The sequence below is a fragment of the Natrix helvetica genome (genome assembly GCF_964273705.1).
Source record: "Natrix helvetica genome assembly, chromosome: 1".
NCBI lineage: Eukaryota > Metazoa > Chordata > Lepidosauria > Squamata > Natricidae > Natrix > Natrix helvetica.
The window spans coordinates 111566712-111584903 of record NC_138548.1 but is presented as its reverse complement, the minus strand read 5'-3'; the positions used below and the strand labels follow the sequence as shown (position 1 = coordinate 111584903).

Genomic DNA, 18192 nt, shown 5'->3' with positions numbered 1-18192 from the left:
ACCATTGTGTGGGTGGATGGTGACGGTTGATGAATAGAGGGAAACAAGGCTTTGGCTGGCTGACTATAAGGGCTAAACACAAAGCAGGAGGATGAGACTCTGCGTTGCTTGAACTTGCATCCTAATGCATCCATTCCACATACCCGTTGCACACTTGATATTTTTAAATAGAGTCTGGTATTTCTGAACTGGGAATGTTAAAATGATGCTCTGCCTCTAGGGTATTCAAATGGCTCATCAAAGTGTGATTTGCAAATTATTTCAGCTGCTACTTAGCAGGTTGACATTGCTGGGTGACATCTGTTCTTCGCTTGTGTCGTGCGGGTGCCCTGATTGCACAAGTGTTTGGTCCTTCTTTGTTCTCATCTATTTCTTATGGCAATAGGACTTGCAGTCTGTTGTACAGGTACTCCTCAACTTACAATCACAGTTGAGCCCAAAATTTTTAAGTGAGACATTTGTTAGGAGACGTTTGCCCCATTTACCACCTCTCTTCCCACAGTTGTTAAGTTAGTTACATCGTTGTTAAGTGATCCTGGCTTCCCCATTGACTTTGCTTGTCAGAAGGTCGCAAAACAGAATCACATGATTCTGAGACACTGCAACTGTCATAAATATGAGTCAGTTGCCAAGCATCTGCATTTTGATCACGTGACCATGGGGATGCTGCAAAGGTTGTAAGTGTGATAAATGATGCTAAGCAGGGGCGAAATGCTACCGGTTCGGGACGGTTTGCCTGAACCGGTAGTAAAAATGCTACCGGTTCGCCCAAACCTGTAGTAAAATAATGTTTTAAAAAAGTTTTAAAAGATTCTGACCAGCTGTGCAACAATCAGCTGTGCTTTGTGATTGTCATAACTTTTTAAAAACTTTATCTAGCATTTTTTACTACTGGTTCTCCCGAACCGGTAGTTAAGGTAAGTGGATTTCACCCCTGGTGCTAAGTCATTTTTTTCCGTGCTGTTGTAACTTTGAATGGTCATCAAATGACCTGTTATAAGTTGAGGACTACATACTGTCCCTTGCAGTTTGATCAACCAAAGTGGTATCTATAAATTGTACCATTTGAAACCATCTAGCACTTACCTGCCTTCCATGAGGGGACAGAGCCTAGCTAACTTTGATTAATCATGGTCAATAGACATGGATGAATCTGGTTAACATTTAGACTGGAGATTAACAGGAAATTCTAGTGGTTTGCGTATGATTTTACCATAATTGGATTCTTTCAATCTGTTAAGCCCAAACCAAACTACATTATTGGTGAGTGTGTTGTATAAACCCATTTGTATTTCAAAATGTTTTTGCTCACAATTTTATATGGTTCCGGCTACTGCTTTATATAAAGTAAGATTTAAACCTTGATTTATGTGGTGTCTTTAAATTAGATAGGATGGGCATTGAACTCCACAATTTATAAATGAAATATTCAAACTTCTCACAAGATAGCCAAACTTTATAAGATTTCTGTATTCTTACCTAAGAGATTCTGCTCATTATATATTTACTTTAAAGGTTTTTTTTTTATTCTAGTTTTTGTTTCTGACTTCCTGTGATCTTCTGCAAAAGTGCACAGTGGTTACAACCTCCTGAAATATTTGTGGATCTTTTGTCTTCAAGATACAAGCTACTCAGAGGCATCTCTTTGAACTTTCCCAAGGACAGAATGCTAAATTGTATTTTGAATTTATTCTCATGCTGATGTTCTTACATATCAGTTTCACTGCTGCTCTTAAGTAAAAATTAATAGAGCCATTTATCATTCTCTACAGCTTAAACAAAAGGTGAGAAATTTTCATTGTATCAAAGAAGCTTACTCTAAGGATACATGTATGCCTGAATTATATCGTCCCGTTAAATTATATGTCACAGAAGACAGACAGTTGCATGGAAAGACCTAGGCAAATGGACAATTATCCTGCTCCATAGGATGATTTCTGTGCTTAAAACACAAAGCAAAACTTACCATATATTTATGCTGTGATCATCCCATTCGGTTCTGTCTTTTTCTTTTGTCTTGTGGACAGTAACCAACTTGCAGTACAGAGGTGGGTTGCTGCTGGTTCAGCCCGGATCAGGCGAACCGGTAGTAGTTGCGGCGGGAGGCTATGCCCGCCCACCTGGACGCTTCTATGGATGCGCAAAAGCTGAGGAATGGGAACTGGTAGTAGAAAAAGCACGCCCGAACTGGTAGTAGAAAAATTGGCAACCCACCTCTGTTACAGTAGCTAAATTTTGGGATGTATTAGTTGATTATTATTATATACTTTATTCATTAAACATAAAACTCAGCCAATTGAACATTCAAAAATTCATTACAAATGCCAGTGACTGGTACTAATGGTTGATAAGTTTTGCTGTCAGAGTCCTAGGTATCAACCAAGTACCTTCTTAAAATATAAGATGTTCCGAGTAGCCCAGTTTTTTGCAGTTCTGCTGGGGTTATTGCAGGAAGCTGTAATTTGTTGATGTATCTTGTAAAATTCTTGGACATGGTGCCAAGTGCCCTGATTACAATGGGTATCACTGTTACATGCTTCATCCATAGCCGTGTAGTTTCGATGGCCAGGTCGCGATATTTCATTATTTTTTCTAGTTCTTTTTCTTCAACTCTGGCATCTCTAGGAACAGCGATATCAATAAACTGCCCTCTACAACCGTGATATCTGGTGTGTTGTGCTCCAAATGACGATCCATTTGTATTGGAAAGTCCCACAAGATCTTCACCTTCTCATTTTCGATAACTTTTTCCACTTTATGTTCCCATGACTTTCTGGATACGGGTAAATCATATTTTTTACATAATGACCAGTGGATTAATTTAGCAACTCAGTCATGTCTAGCTTTGTAATCAATTTATGCAATTTTGCTGCATTCACATATTAAATGTGAAACAGTTTCGACTTTGTTATTGCAAAGTCGGCAGTTTGGGTTGTCAGTGGATTTTTGTATCTTCCCTTTCATGGCATTAGTCTGTAGTGCTTGTTCTTGAGCAGCCAGTATTAAACCTTCCGTTTCTTTCTTGATAGTTCCCATCTTAAGCCATGTCCATGTCAAGTTGTCATCACATTTTCCTTCAATGTTTTTTAAGTTCTGTCCATGCAAAGCTTTGGTTTTCCATCTATTTAATCTGTTATCCAGCTTTTTCCTTATACTCTGCCTTTTGTTTCTGTTGCTTTTATGCTGTTCTCTGTTTTCACAGCCTGCAGCAATTTTTCTGTACTTTGGTTCACATAATCATTCAAACTTCATTTTTCTTCTTCTACAGTTTGATGGATTTGCAATAGCCCCCTGCCCCTATTTTTCTTGGCAGGTACAACCTGTCGATGTCACCTCGTGGATGTAAAGCATGGTACATATTCAAAAGTTTGTGTGTTTTCCGGTCCACGTTTTCCATTTCAGCCAGAGTCCAGTTGATGATTCCAGCTGAGTAGTGTATCACTGGAACTGCCCATGTATTAATGGCTTTAATTATGTTTCCAGCATTCAGTTTTGATTTTAATATTTTGTGGACCCTCCTGATGTATTCCTTTTGTGTTGACTCTTTGACTTTTCCATTCAAGATGTTATTTGCTTTCAATATGCCTAGGTACTTGTAACCATCATCCTTTGCTAATGCTTTCACTATATTTCCATTTCCCAGCTCTATTCCTTCTGTTTTTTCCATTTTTCCTCGCTGCATGGATAATATAGCACATTATTATTATTATTATTATTATTATTATTATTATTATTATTATTATTGCATCAACAGAAGTGTATCACAGCGGCCAGTTGTTTCGCCGGATTTGGCATTAATTACTAGTCGGGCCCCACCCAGGGGCCTAGGACGTCGTAACGTATTTTCGTAATATGTGTGTAGATCCAAGCAGTGCAGCCTTTTGCATTTGACTGATGGTGATTTTGTCAATTTTTAACTGTTTTAAATGTAATTCCAGTGCTTTTGGGATAGCACCCAGTGTGCCGATTACCACTGGAATTACCACTGCTGATTTGTGCCATAATCGTTGGATTTCGATTTTTAAGTCCCGGTATTTCGCGATTTTTTCATATTCCTTCTCGGCGACCCTGCTATCACCTGGTATTGCGATGTCTATGATTGTAACCTTATTTTTCTCAACCAGTGTGATGTCTGGTGTATTATGCGCCAGTATTTTATCCGTTTGTATGCGAAAATCCCATAGGATCTTGATCATCTGATTTTCGGTGACTTTTTCAGGCTTATGTTCCCACCAGTTTGTTGTTGTTTTAATATTATAATTTTTGCACAAATTATTATTATTGTTGTTGTTGTTGTTGTTGTTGCAAATAATACAAGCATAGTGAATACAAAGAAGAAAGAAAAACTGGAAAAATAAACCAAATATTATAGTGCACCTCCACCCCCGGAGACCTCCCCTCCCCTATATTCCTTTGTCTATAACAAGTAAAAGATATACAATATATTCCAGTTGTGCCCTTATCCCCTCCAAAACAACATCTATTCTTGAGTAGGTTTATTCCCTTTGCCTTCCACCAACACTGATTTTATAAAATTCCCCCATATTTCATTATAATTATTTGCTTTAATCATCTCTTTTTAAAATGTAACTACTGAAATTAAATTAAATTAAATTAAATTTACATTTTGTGGTGTAGGAAGGAAATTGCAGGATTTTTTTTTTGTAATAAACACACCATAATTCTTTTCAGGGCCAGCTTAGTATGAATTTCCACTCCTGGAACAGTGATTTTCTCAGCTTGTTCACGATATGAAATGATGGCTCACATGTTTCTTCTTGCATGCTGGTTTAAAACAAAAAGAATAATCATTCTTCGGGGAAGTATGTGTCAGTAATGGAAATTCCCTGAAGATTCCTTTCCGAGAAAGTTTTGCAAGATACTTTCTGGGGAAAAGAAGTCTTTTCTCTCATGGGCAACACTGCCTTCTCCAAAATTTTATTACCTAGGTTAACTATCCTGATATCCATGATTCTGTGCAATGGAACATCATTCAAGGTTAGGTGGTGGTTCATAATATCCAGTGGGAGAAAAATATATCTTTTTTTCTGAAGATTTTCTTTTGTACATTTTGTTTTCTATAAACTCAACCAAAATTCAGGCAGAACATATACAAGTAGACATTGACTTGCAACAGTTCATTTAGTGACCATTCAAAGTTACAACAGCACTGAAAAAGTTGCTTATGACCATTTTTCACACTAGTGATCATTGCAACATCCCCATGGTCACGCGATTTACATACGTTTGGATGCTTGACAGCTGGTTCATATTGCAGTTGTCTTGGGGTCATGTGATCATTTTTTTGGGCGGCCTTCTGACAAGCAAAGTCAACAGGGAATCCAAATTCGCTTAACAACAACGGCAGTGATTCACTTAACAAATGTGGCAAGAAAGGTTGTAAAAGGGGGCAACACTCATTTAAGAAATTTCTCACTTAGCAACATAAATTCTGGGCTAAGCTGTGGTTGTAAGTCGGGGACTGCTTATATATCATTGGAAGGGTTTTGCAGAAATGCAAGAATTACTCCGGTGACTGTTATGTCAAGCGTGGCAATCTCCCTTTGTTGAGAGATAAACCTGAGCGCATTTCGGAAACTTTTTAACAACCAAGCTTTAACAGCAACTGAAGATTTCTCACACAAGAATTGCATTTGAACAATGTCATCAAATTAGGTCCTCTTATTTAAACTGCATTAGCTAGACTTGGCTTGAAAGTTGACCAATTATTTGATGAGATAAAACAGTGCTAGAGCTCAGTTCTTTCAGATAAGGATTCCTTGGTTCCTTCTTCACCTCAGTCGCTTGAACTTAATTTGGAAAAGCCATTTTCTTCTGTTGCTGTCTTAGATGTTGCTGGATTACAAGGGGAGAGAGGAAGGCAGACGTAGGCTGTGATTGTGATTGTCATTGTAATGGAGAGGCCAACCCTGTCAGGATCTGACTGGAGTGTGAAAAAGCATGACTGCTGTAGATTTGGATCAATAGCATGCTGAGACTTTTACATCTACTTTTGTGCACATCTGAACTCTCCAGTCAAAAATCATTTCTCTGAAGAAGAAGCTGTATGGTGAACCGTGCTGAAGCATATTTGAAAGTGGCAAAGTTCTCTATAGCCCGAATGACTTAAAAAAAAAAAAAAGCAATTCCTTCTGTGGCAGTTAAGAAAATGTGTGCGCTGGCATAAGGCAACACAAAAGAGAATGTTAAAAATATGGTGGACGATTTAATAAAAATGTTTATTTCACTCACCTCATTAATGCACATATAAACTGACTGTTTACAAATCCCCGTGAGTTACGGATATTTTTCTGGATGTTTCTCTATGAACATTTTATTGTCCAATTGCTCTGACTTATTAACATAATTTTATGGACATGGTATTATCCTCCACTCATAACCATTTTGTGTTTTCCTAACCCTTCTATCTTTATTACCAGAAAAGGCATTAGGATTATTATCTGTCTCCTATAATCATGAATTGTATGAAACCAGGAAGGGTTTTTCTTTTAAGATTCAACGCTGAAATTCTTTTAGCATGAGGAAAAGTTGGTGGAGTCCCAGAGCCTAACTATACGTGTCTTTTTCTATACAGAAGAAAATGTGACTGACAATCACAATTGAGCCCAAAATTTATATTGTTAAGTGAGATAGTTGTTAAGTAGGTTTTGCCCCATTTTAGGACCTTTCTTGCCACAGTTGTAAAGTGAATCATTGCAGTTGTTAAGTTAGTAATACGGTTGTTGAGTGAATCCAGATTCCCCAGTGACTTTGCTTGTCAGAAGGTTGCAAAAGGTGATTATGCGACCCCAGGACACTGCAACAGTCATAAATGAGTCAGTTGCCAAGCGGCCAAATTTTGATCACGTGACCAAGGAGATGCTGCAGCAGTCATAAGTCTGAAAAATAGTCATAAGTCACTTTTTTCACTCCTGTTGTAACTTCAAACAGTCACTAAATGAAACTGTTGTAAGTTGAGGCCTACCTTTATATATTAAGAATACTGAGATGCCTGTTATGTTCTTAGAACAACAGAGGAAGAGTTTGCAAGAATGGAAATGTTTACCAGGTCACATAAAAACAAATGCTAGATTAGAAATCAGTGATGGAAGGGGATAGAGAGAGAGTGTGCTATTTTGCATGTGCTGAGGATGAAAACTTTTAGTTTAATTCCGGAAAACTATCAACCTGATACAATTTGTGATGTTTTTATGATGCATACCATTACAACAGCAGGAGAATACTTCAGAATTGTTTTGAGAGGAAGGAGGAGGGAGATGATGTCAAAATTAAGCTAATTTCTCAAATTACACCCATTCTAATGCCAGATTTCTAAGGGAACTGTTAGAGAGGATTCTCTCCAAAGCAGTATTGAAAGTTTTTAATTAGTATCAGTGACAGAAGCGACCATGGATTAATCTAGGATTAGGAAGTGTAGTGTACCCATTTGTCATATCATCTAGTCGGTCTTAGAAGCTAGGTTGCTGGAAGAAAAAAAGTAAAGGACTTAACATTTAAAAGGATATAAATCACAATTCTGATGCAGTTTGATGCTTACTTTCGGAATTTCGGAGGGGGAGCCGGACCTCGCGGGAATAACGGAGACCTGGTTGGGCCACGAGGGAGGTTTACCCCTCGTGGAAATGTGCCCGCCAGGTTATCAAGCATTTCACTAGCCCCGGGCCCAGGGAAGGGGCGGTGGGGTAGCAGTGATTATTCGGGAGGACTTAGAGCCGAGGGAGTCCACTGTGCCACAGACGTCCAGATGTGAATCCCTTGTTGTGAAATGGGGCCCTGGGAGACAGTTGGGCCTGCTGATAGTATACCTGGCTCCTCGCTATACATCAGCGGCCCTGCCCGAACTCCTCGAGCTGATCACATCGGTGGCGGTTGAGACCCCCAAACTTTTAGTGATGGGGGACTTTAACCTGCCATCGGTGGGAGAAGTATCCGAGGGGGTTTGGGAGTTCATGGCTTCCATGACAGCCATGGACCTGACTCAATTGATTCAGGGCCCGACACACGAGGGAGGTCACACCTTGGACCTTGTTTTTGTCTCTGGCCAGTGGTTGAGTGATCTGGGAGGAGGGGACTTAACCATCACTCCCCTGTCATGGTCAGACCACTCACTCCTCTGACTTGACTTCCCTGGTGCTACCCCCCGCTGCGGGGAGGCGGAACCGGAAAATACTAGATGGTTCCGCCCCAGGCGCCTGATGGAATCAGAGAGGTTCCAGATGGAGCTTGGGCCACCTTCTGTGGCCCTGACCCGCCCTCAGGTAGAGGACCTGGTGGTCACGTGGAACAATGCGACTACCGGGGCCTTGAACCAGGTGGCGCCTTTGCGGCCTCTCCGGCGGCAACGCTCCACCCTGGCCCCTTGGTTTACCGAGAAGCTAAGGGTGATGAAGCGCCGCAAGAGATGCCTAGAGAGTCGTTGGAGATCCTCCCGCTCCGAATTTGACCGGACACAGGTACGAGCCCATTTAAGGACGTACCTCGGGCCCAGGGAAGGGGCGGTGGGGTAGCAGTGATTATCCGGGAAGACTTAGAGCCGAGAGAGTTCACTGTGCCGCAGACATCCGGGTGTGAGTCCCTCGTCGTGAGATGGGGCCCAGGGAGGCAGTTGGGCCTGCTGATAGTATACCTGGCTCCTCGCTATACTTCAGCGGCCCTGCCCGAACTCCTTGAGCTGATCTCATCGGTGGCGGTTGAGACCCCCAAACTTTTAGTGATGGGGGATTTTAATCTGCCGTCGATGGGAGAAGCGTCTGAGGGGGTTCGGGAGTTCATGGCTTCCATGACAGCCATGGACCTGACCCAGTTAATTCAGGGTCCTACTCACGAGGGAGGCCACACCCTGGACCTTGTTTTTGTCTCGGGCCAGTGGACGAGTGATCTGGGAATAGGGGATCTAGACACTATTCCCCTGTCATGGTCGGATCACTCACTTCTCTGGCTGGACTTCCCTGGTGCTACCCCCCGCCGCGAGGAGGCGGAACTGGAAGGTATTAGATGGTTCCGCCCCAAGCGCCTGATGGAACCGGATAGGTTCCAGACGGAACTTGGGCCACCTCCTGTGGACCTGACCCGCCCCCGAGTGGAGGACCTGGTAGTCGCATGGAATAGTGCGACTACCGGGGCCCTAGACCGGGTGGCGCCTTTGCGGCCTCTCCTGCGGCGACGAACCACCCTGGCACCTTGGTTTACCGAGGAGCTAAGGGTGATGAAACGCCACAAGAGACGCCTAGAGAGTCGTTGGAGATCCTCCCGCTCCGAATTTGACCGAGCACAGGCACGAGCCTATTTGAAGACGTACCTTGTGGCATTAAAAGCAGCCAAACGTCAACATTGCGCCGCTCTTATTGCGTCTGCAGATAACCGCCCTGCCGCCCTGTTTCGGGTGACCCGTTCCCTCTTGTTTGAGAGACCACGGGAAGCCCCACTACAGGGCAGAGCAGAGGAGTTTGGGAATTATCTACAGGACAAAGTCGCTCAAATCCGGATGGGATGGACCCCTTTCAGTGGTTCAGTAGAGACGCCCGTTGCGAGTCTTGAGGGACCGCTTTGGGAGGAGTTTGACTCGGTTGCCATCGAGGATTTGGACAGGTTGCGTGGACGTCTGCGACCCACCACATGTTTATTGGACCCGTGTCCCTCCTGGCTTGTACTGGCATCCTGGGAGGTTACGCGCGACTGGCTCCTGGGCCTGGTGAACGCCTCGTTGGGTGAGGGGTCTCTACCGGCCGCCTTGAAAGAGGCGGTGGTGAGGCCCCTGCTCAAGAAGCCTTCCCTGGACCCAACGGACCTAGTCAATTATCGTCCAGTCTCCAACCTTCCTTTTTTAGCGAAGGTTGTAGAGAGTGTGGTAGCACAGCAGTTCCCACGTCACCTGGAGGAAAATGATTATCTAGACCCGCGCCAGTCCGGCTTCCGACCCGGGCACAGCACGGAGACGGCCTTGGTCGCATTCGTTGATGATCTCTGGAGGGCCAGAGATAGGGGTTGTTCCTCTATCCTGGTCCTATTAGATCTCTCGGCGGCGTTCGATACCATCGACCATGGTATCCTGTTGCACCGGCTAGAGGGGCTGGGAGTCAGGGGCACCGTTTTACGGTGGTTTGGCTCCTACCTCTCTGGTCGGACGCAACGTGTGTTGACAGGGGAGCAGAGTTCGACCCGGAGGCCACTCACATGTGGAGTGCCACAGGGATTGGTGCTCTCGCCTCTCCTGTTCAACACATATATGAAACCGCTGGGCGAGATCATCCGTGGTTTTGGAGTGGGATATCATCTGTATGCTGATGACACTCAGCTATACATTTCCACTCCGAACCACCCCAATGAGGCCGTCGAAATGATGTCCCGGTGTCTGGAGGCCGTACGGGTCTGGATGGATGGCAACCGACTAAAACTCAACCCTTCCAAGACGGAGTGGCTGTGGCTTCCGGCCTCCCGGTTCAACCAGGTGCTTCCATCTCTGGCCATCGGGGGCGTCCAACTAGCCCCCCTGGAACAGGTGCGCAATTTGGGCGTCCTCCTGGATGCCCGGCTGTCCATGGACAACCATGTAACAGCCGTGGCAAGGGGGGCGTTCCATCAGGTCCGCCTGATGCGCCAATTGCGCCCCTTATTGGACCGGGATGCCCTACGCACAGTCACCCATGCGCTAGTGACGTCTCGCCTGGATTACTGCAATGCTCTCTACATGGGGCTTCCCTTGAGATGCACTCGGAGACTACAGTTGGTCCAGAACGCGGCCGCGCGGGTGATTATGGGGAGGACTAGATACTCCCCTGTAACACCTCTCCTGCGCGAGCTGCACTGGCTGCCTGTGGTCTACCGAGTGCGTTTCAAGGTTTTGATTATGATCTTTAAAGCGCTCCATGGCACAGGGCCTAGTTATATGCAGGATCGCATCCTGCCCCACACATCCCTACGACCAATTCGCGCACACAGAGAGGGACTTCTCCGGGTGCCGTCCGCCAAACAGTGTCGGGGGGCGACACCCAGGAGCAGAGCCTTCTCTGTGATGGGCCCAGCCCTGTGGAATGACCTCCCCCGCGACATCAGGATTACTTCCGATCTCCGCTCCTTCCGTGTACAGCTGAAGACCCACCTCTTTCAATTATCCGGCCTGGCTCAATCGCAATCGTAATTTTTCCCATTCCTCCAAACTGTTTTTTAAATTGTCCTTAAATATTAATTTTTTGGGTTTTTACAATTGGGGTATTTTAAAGCTGATTTTTAACTGTCTATTGATGTAATTTGTTTCCTCCTCCGTGTATGTATGTGTGTTGTGTATATATGTACGTTTGGTGTTGTTATATATTTTTTATGTTTTATGCTCCATTGTACGCCGCCCCGAGTCCTACTTGGAAAGGGAGCGGCTAATAAATCCAAATTTATTATTATTATTATTATTATTATTATTATTATTGAGAGTGGCCAAACGTCAATATTGTGCCACTCTGATTGCATCCGCAGAGAACCGCCCTGCCGCCCTGTTTCGGGTGTCCCGCTCCCTCCTATTTCAGAGGCCGCGGGAGGCCCCTTTACAGGGTAGGGCAGAGGAATTTGGGAAATATCTGCAGGATAAAATCGCTCAAATCCGGTCCCTTTCAGTGGCCCTGTAGAGGCGTCCGTGGCAAGTCTTGAGAGACCAATCTGGGAGGAGTTTGACTTGGTTGCCATCGAGGATTTGGACAGAGTGCGTGGACGACTGCGACCTACCACATGTTTACTGGACCCGTGTCCCTCCTGGCTTGTACTGGCATCCTGGGAGGTTACACGTGACTGGCTCCTGGGCCTAGTGAACGCTTCGATGGGTGAGGGGTCTCTTCCAGCCGCCTTGAAAGAGGCGGTGGTGAGACCCTTGCTCAAGAAGCCTTCCCTGGACCCTACGGAGCTGGCCAATTATCGTCCTGTCTCCAACCTTCCCTTTCTGGCGAAGGTTGTAGAGAGTGTGGTAGCTTATCAGTTTCTACGACAGCTGGAGGAAAATGATTATCTAGACCCGCGCCAGTCCGGCTTTCGCCCTGGGCACAGCACGGAGACGGCCTTGGTCGCGTTGGTGGATGATCTCTGGAGGGCCAGAGATAGGGGTTGTTCCTCTATCCTGGTCCTATTAGACCTCTCGGCGGCTTTTGATACCATCGACCATGGTATCTTGTTGCACCGACTGGAGGGGTTGGGGGTCGGGGGCACCGTTTTACGGTGGTTCGGCTCCTACCTCTCCGGCCGGACGCAACGTGTGTTGACAGGGGAGCAGAGGTCGACTCTAAGCCCCCTTACCTGTGGGGTGCCACAGGGGTCGGTCCTCTCGCCGCTCCTGTTCAACACATATATGAAGCCGCTGGGTGAGATCATCCGTGGTTTCGGGGTGGGATACCATCTGTACGCTGATGATACTCAGCTGTACATTTCCCCCCCCGAACCACCCCAACGAGGCCGTCGAAGTGATGTCCCGGTGTGTGGAAGCCGTACGGGTCTGGATGGATGACAACCGACTCAAGCTCAACCCCTCCAAGACGGAGTGGCTGTGGGTTCCGGCCCCCCGGTTCAACCAGTTAATTCCATCTCTGGCCATCGGGGGCGTACAACTTGCCCCGGTGGAGCGGACGCGCAATTTGGGCGTCCTCCTGGATGCTTGGCTGTCCATGGATGACCATGTGATGGCCGTGGCAAGGGGGGCGTTCCACCAGGTTCGCCTGGTGCGCCAATTGCGCCCCCTATTGGACCGGGATGCCTTGCGCACAGTCACTCATGCGCTGGTGACGTCTCGCCTGGACTACTGTAACGCTCTCTACATGGGGCTTCCCTTGAAATGCACTCGGAGACTACAGTTGGTCCAGAACGCGGCCGCGCGGGTAATTATGGGGAGTACAAGGTACTCCCATGTGACACCTTTCCTGCGCGAGCTGCACTGGCTCCCTGTGGTCTACCGAGTGCGTTTCAAGGTCTTGATAACGATCTTTAAAGCGCTCCATGGCTCAGGACCTAGCTACTTGCGAGATCATATCCTGCCCCATACATCCCTGCGACCAATTCGCTCGCACAGAGAGGGACTCCTCCAGGTGCCGTCCACCAGACAATGTCGGGGGGCGGCGTCTAGGAGCAGAGCCTTCTCTGTAGCGGGCCCAGCCCTGTGGAATGACCTTCCCCCGGATATTAGGACCACCTCTGACCTCCGCGCCTTCCGGATAAAGCTCAAGACCCACCTATTCCAAGTAGCTGGCCTGGCTCAACCATAGTTCATTCACACTGCTCCTGACGGGTTTTTTAATTTTTTGGTTTTTGGAATTTTATTAGGGGATTTTAAATTGTGTTTTTAATTGTCTTTATTCATCTGTCTACCTCCTCCATGTACACATATTCGTTTATTCTGTGTGTGTATTGTCCATATTGTATTTTATGTGTTTTTTATTGTACGCCGCCCCGAGTCCTTCGGGAGAGGGTGCGGCTAAGAAATAAATTTTTTTTTATTATTATTATTATTATTATTATTATTATTATTTTATTATTATTATTATTATTATTATTATTATTATTATTATTATTATTATTATTATTATTATTATTATTATTATTATTATTTGAACAAAGAGGGAAGTAAATAAAATTGAGATAAGGAATGGGAATTTGGTGGTATGAGTTTTTGAAGTTCCAACCCAGCAGATACTAATCAGTATCTACAAATATATTAAGCCAACTTTACTGTGAACAATTTGCAATTAATTGTATATATAATCTTTGATATTTTGCATGGAATCCCGCTTACATTTTAATAGCAACCACATTAATGTTAACACTTTTCTTAGAAAAAAAATACACCTTTCACCATTCTGAAGCAATTGTAAAGAGCATCCTGTCATTCAAATTGTGTTTCTTTATAACCTAGTCATAATTCTGGCTATTCCATGCTTTATTGAATTATCCCATAAAAGGCATAGGGGAATTGTGGCAAAGGAATAAAAAGAAATGAGAAGAAAAAGCAGGAAAGAAACCAAAATTGCATTTCTAAATAAGACTCAGAACTAGGGATTCTGAGATTTAGACTTGGATTTTAAAAATGAAGATACATGTAAAGGGAGAAGGAGAGGGAGGAAAGAGAGAGAGATATTTAAAGAAGATTTCAGATAACTGCATTTAAAATTAATGCAACCTTTAAAGCCAAATCTTTTTTTAGAAATAATCATTGGTTGTTTGATCAGCCAGACTGTTGAAGTAATTGTTGACTCTGGGGGAAAAGTGGTTCTTCTCAAAGCTTCTATCTAAGCTTCTTAAGAGGTCTAGGAAATGAGGATTTGAAGGTTTTCAAGAAGCAAATCTTGAGACCTTAAGGGCATAATTCAGAATGGGCTGGTGGAAAGGGAGAATACCTCCAGTATTAAACTGATGTACACATACACAAATAATACAATAGCAGAGTTGGAAGGGACCTTGGAGGTCTTCCTGTCCAACCCCCTGCCTAGGCAGGAAACCCTATACCGTTTCAGACAAATGGCTATCCAACATCTTCTTAAAGACTTCCAGTGTTGGGGCATTCACAACTTCTGGAGGCAAGCGGTTCCACTGATTAATTGTTCTAACTGTCAGGAAATTTCTCCTCAATTCTAAGTTGTTTCTCTCCTTGATTAGTTTCCACCCATTGCTTCTTGTTCTACACTTGGGTGCCTTGGAGAATAGTTTGACTCCCTCTTCTTTGTGGCAACCCCTGAGATGCAGGCTATAAGTAGGGAGGTTGATTTAGGGACAATATTGGAAATAAATGAGCTATAGCGGTAAATCCTGATACCCTTTAATTCTTTATTTAAAAGAAAAATATATATGAGCGACCAGGTTCTCTCCCCCACCACTCAACACCAGTACATGCTGCTCATAAGCATGCTTCATCCATAATTACATTATAAATTAATTTTATTCTTCAGCAAGCGGAGTTGGGAAACCTGCCTTCTTACACAGTTTCTGTCATTTCTGCCTGTCTCCCTTTCCATAGCTTTCATGTGCCAGTGCAATATCATCCATGAGTTCTTTGGAAAATAATTCCATCATGTAGCTCTCCATTATTTATTCAGTGCAAGTAACTTGTTCATCCTCAGCTCAAAATTAACTTTCCCTTTATTAAGCATCTCCCCCCCCCCTTAAACAACTGACATAATGGCTGCACTTGCATGTCACACTAAACAATTGTGTAACTCTGGTTTATGGAATAAATTGCAGTCACTGTTCCATTAAGCTGGATAAACAGTCACAGGTTATGGACGGACATAACTATGATGACAAAAACTAAAACAGAAATTTTTTTTTGTGCTATTGTCTCAATGTTTAGTATTTCCTGTCACTTTCTTCTCTATTCCAGAATAGTGCTTTTCCTACACAAACTTAGAATGTGGAAGAATCAGGCCAGATGGAAAGTACTGTAATTTATTTTTATTTTATTTATTTATTTATTATTATTATTTGCTTACCATGGTTAATGCAGCATTATTTTTGGGGGGAAAATACCAGTTCTGTATTGAACTTATTGCAGTTCGGTTTTCCTTTAAGAACAGTGTTTTTCAGTCAGCTGGCGGGGAATCCTGGGAGTTTTAAGTCCACACGTTTTCAAGTGTATTACTTCCAAAGCTATCAGTTTCTTCTGCTCCAACTTCTCTGAACATATTCTCTAATTGTACATTGTATAAACAAAATAGTCCTTGTACTCAGATAAAAACCTAAAAGGTGACTAGGACAAACAGTAGGATATGTCCTCAGTATTGATCTTGGTGGAATATGGAGAATGCATTCTAATGAAATTGAGGGTCTGTTCTGTAGTCCAGTTTTTCTCTTTTTCTTTCACAGACATTATATTGTGTTGAATGATCAGTCAATAAATCCAGCTGGAACTGTATAATTATGTCCAGGCAGGTGCCTTGAGAAAGCCCCTTGTTTACTTTTTAACACCTGATGTGAAAACTGAGTTTTCAGTCTTCACTCGAGTCTTCTACTCTAGAAGATTTGAAAAATAAATATTTTTTGAGTGAAGATTTAGGGCAACCATTAGTGGAAATTCCCCAGGAAATTTAGGAGAAAAGAAAAGGGTTCTTTACCATGCATATCACGTGGTTATTGTTTGTTTTTATTTTATTTTTTAAAAAATCTAAAGCGATTTTGGTTAATTAACCGTGAGTATGGAACAGTTCCTATTTCTATTCAGTCTTTCCACATCAGTGCTCCATTTTCAGTTTTTGACTGTAGGTTATCCCACCGTAACACAGGCATCCGTGTGGATAAGGGAAAGGAATGTAAATGTCTTGAAGTCTTGGCATTTGAAATTCAATCAGATCATACTACTGTAGGAGATTTCTGCTCTTAGGTGTCCCAGCTGGTCAAAGAATACCTGAGTTTCTTTTGTAAGAGAGAGAAGAGAAAGAATATTTTAAGACCAGAAGGACTGAAGGTGGTCACGGCTGCTTACCTAAGAGAAAATACGAAACTTTTTCAGAAGGGCTCTGTTTAATTAATTATAAACATGTGTCAAATTTAACCTTATAAAATGACAACTAAGGTATCTTTTCTTAAATATAATTTTTGTTAAAGATTTTTTTAAAAGAAAGATATAAACTAATACAAACTAATATAAAGTAAGAAAAAGAAAAGAAAGAAATGAAAGAGAAAGGTAAAAGTGCAAGAAAGGAAAAAATAGAAGAAAAATAGAAAAAAGGTATAAAGAAGTATTTTCTGATCTTCTTTACAGCAGTTACAAGCATGATTATAAATTTACTTCTTACTTTATAGTTATAACATAACTCTCTTCTCTCTATAATCCAGCCTATCTGATCATAAACCATAACATTATTTTTTTCTGTTTCATACAAAATATTTTAAAGGGTTTCCAGTCAACAAATAATTATAGATATTGTCTTTCCTTTGATTACTAAATAATCAAAGGCTAAATAAGACAATTTAGCCAGCAAGTTCCATCGTTTTCACTAACCATTCCTTCATTGTGGATAGTGCCAAATCTATCAATCTTTGTGCATACAATAATCTCACTGCAGTTTTCATGTACAAAAGCAAAGTTTCATATCTGTTTGTCCATCAGTCCCAAAATAAGAACTTCTGGTCTCAATTGTATCTGAATCCAGAACTCCTCTTGAATCCAGAATTTTCTACCTTTTTTTAAAATGTTCCACAAAGATGATAAAAAGACCCTTCTTGTTGTTCACATTTCCAAAAAACATTTGAAGTGTCTTTGTACATTCCAGACAGTTTGCCTGGTGACATATGACAATGGTATCTCACTTTATAAAAATTCTTTTTAGGATTATAGCATAAAGTAAATGTCAGCCCTTTCAGGCATATACCGTATTTTCCCATTGTTACATCTATGTATTACAATCAACATTTTTAGCCTACTTTATCATATACTCTTTCACAAAAAAAAAGGAGAGCTAAGATACGTATTTTTGTTTGGCTTGAAACTATCTTAAAGGATCATTGTGAATGTTTGCATGCAACACTGTTTTTTGGCCTGGATCTCTCAACGGCACTTAATACTATCAATCAGATTGTTTGGGATTGCTATATGGAACTATGTTAAAATATCATTGCCTCAGGGATTCTAGCCATTCTAAAGAACTGATTGCAGAAAATGAAGTTGGGAGACTACGTCATTCTATGATTTTTATCATTCCAGTACAATGATATTAATATTTAACTTCTGTATTAAATTGCCATCTCTATCAAATGGAGTAACTTAAGTCTAATATTGTATTATTTTGTTTTGTAAAAATACCTCTGCTTAAAAAATACCCATTACATTCTAATCCCCCTTTTTAACTATCATATTTTTGTTTGATTGTAATTTTTTAAAATCTATTTTAGAATTTGATTTGATACTAATAAAGGAAAATATTTGTAACTTGGGGTTGAAATGAGGGGTTCTTAATTTAAAGATCAATAGCAACTTAGTTTGTCCTTTAAAAAGTGATATTACACAGTTCATAACTCTGTATGTAAGTAAGGTTATACTGAAAGCTATTATCTCTGACATTTTAGATCCCATATTTATTTACTTTTACATTTACAGCATGACTGTCCATTCTATGGGAAATTGCATGTCTTTAGCTGTATACTGTATATTATGACATTCATAAAATCCCAAATACTATAAGGTACCTTCAGATAATAGTTGTTATACATCAGGAA

At 42.3% G+C, this 18192-nt stretch overlaps 1 protein-coding gene across 2 annotated transcripts in view; it reads left to right on the top strand.

The window, feature by feature from the left end:
- Positions 1–18192, top strand: part of BRSK2 (BR serine/threonine kinase 2) — a 486050-nt gene that overhangs the window by 151945 nt on the left and 315913 nt on the right. The window lies entirely within an intron of this gene.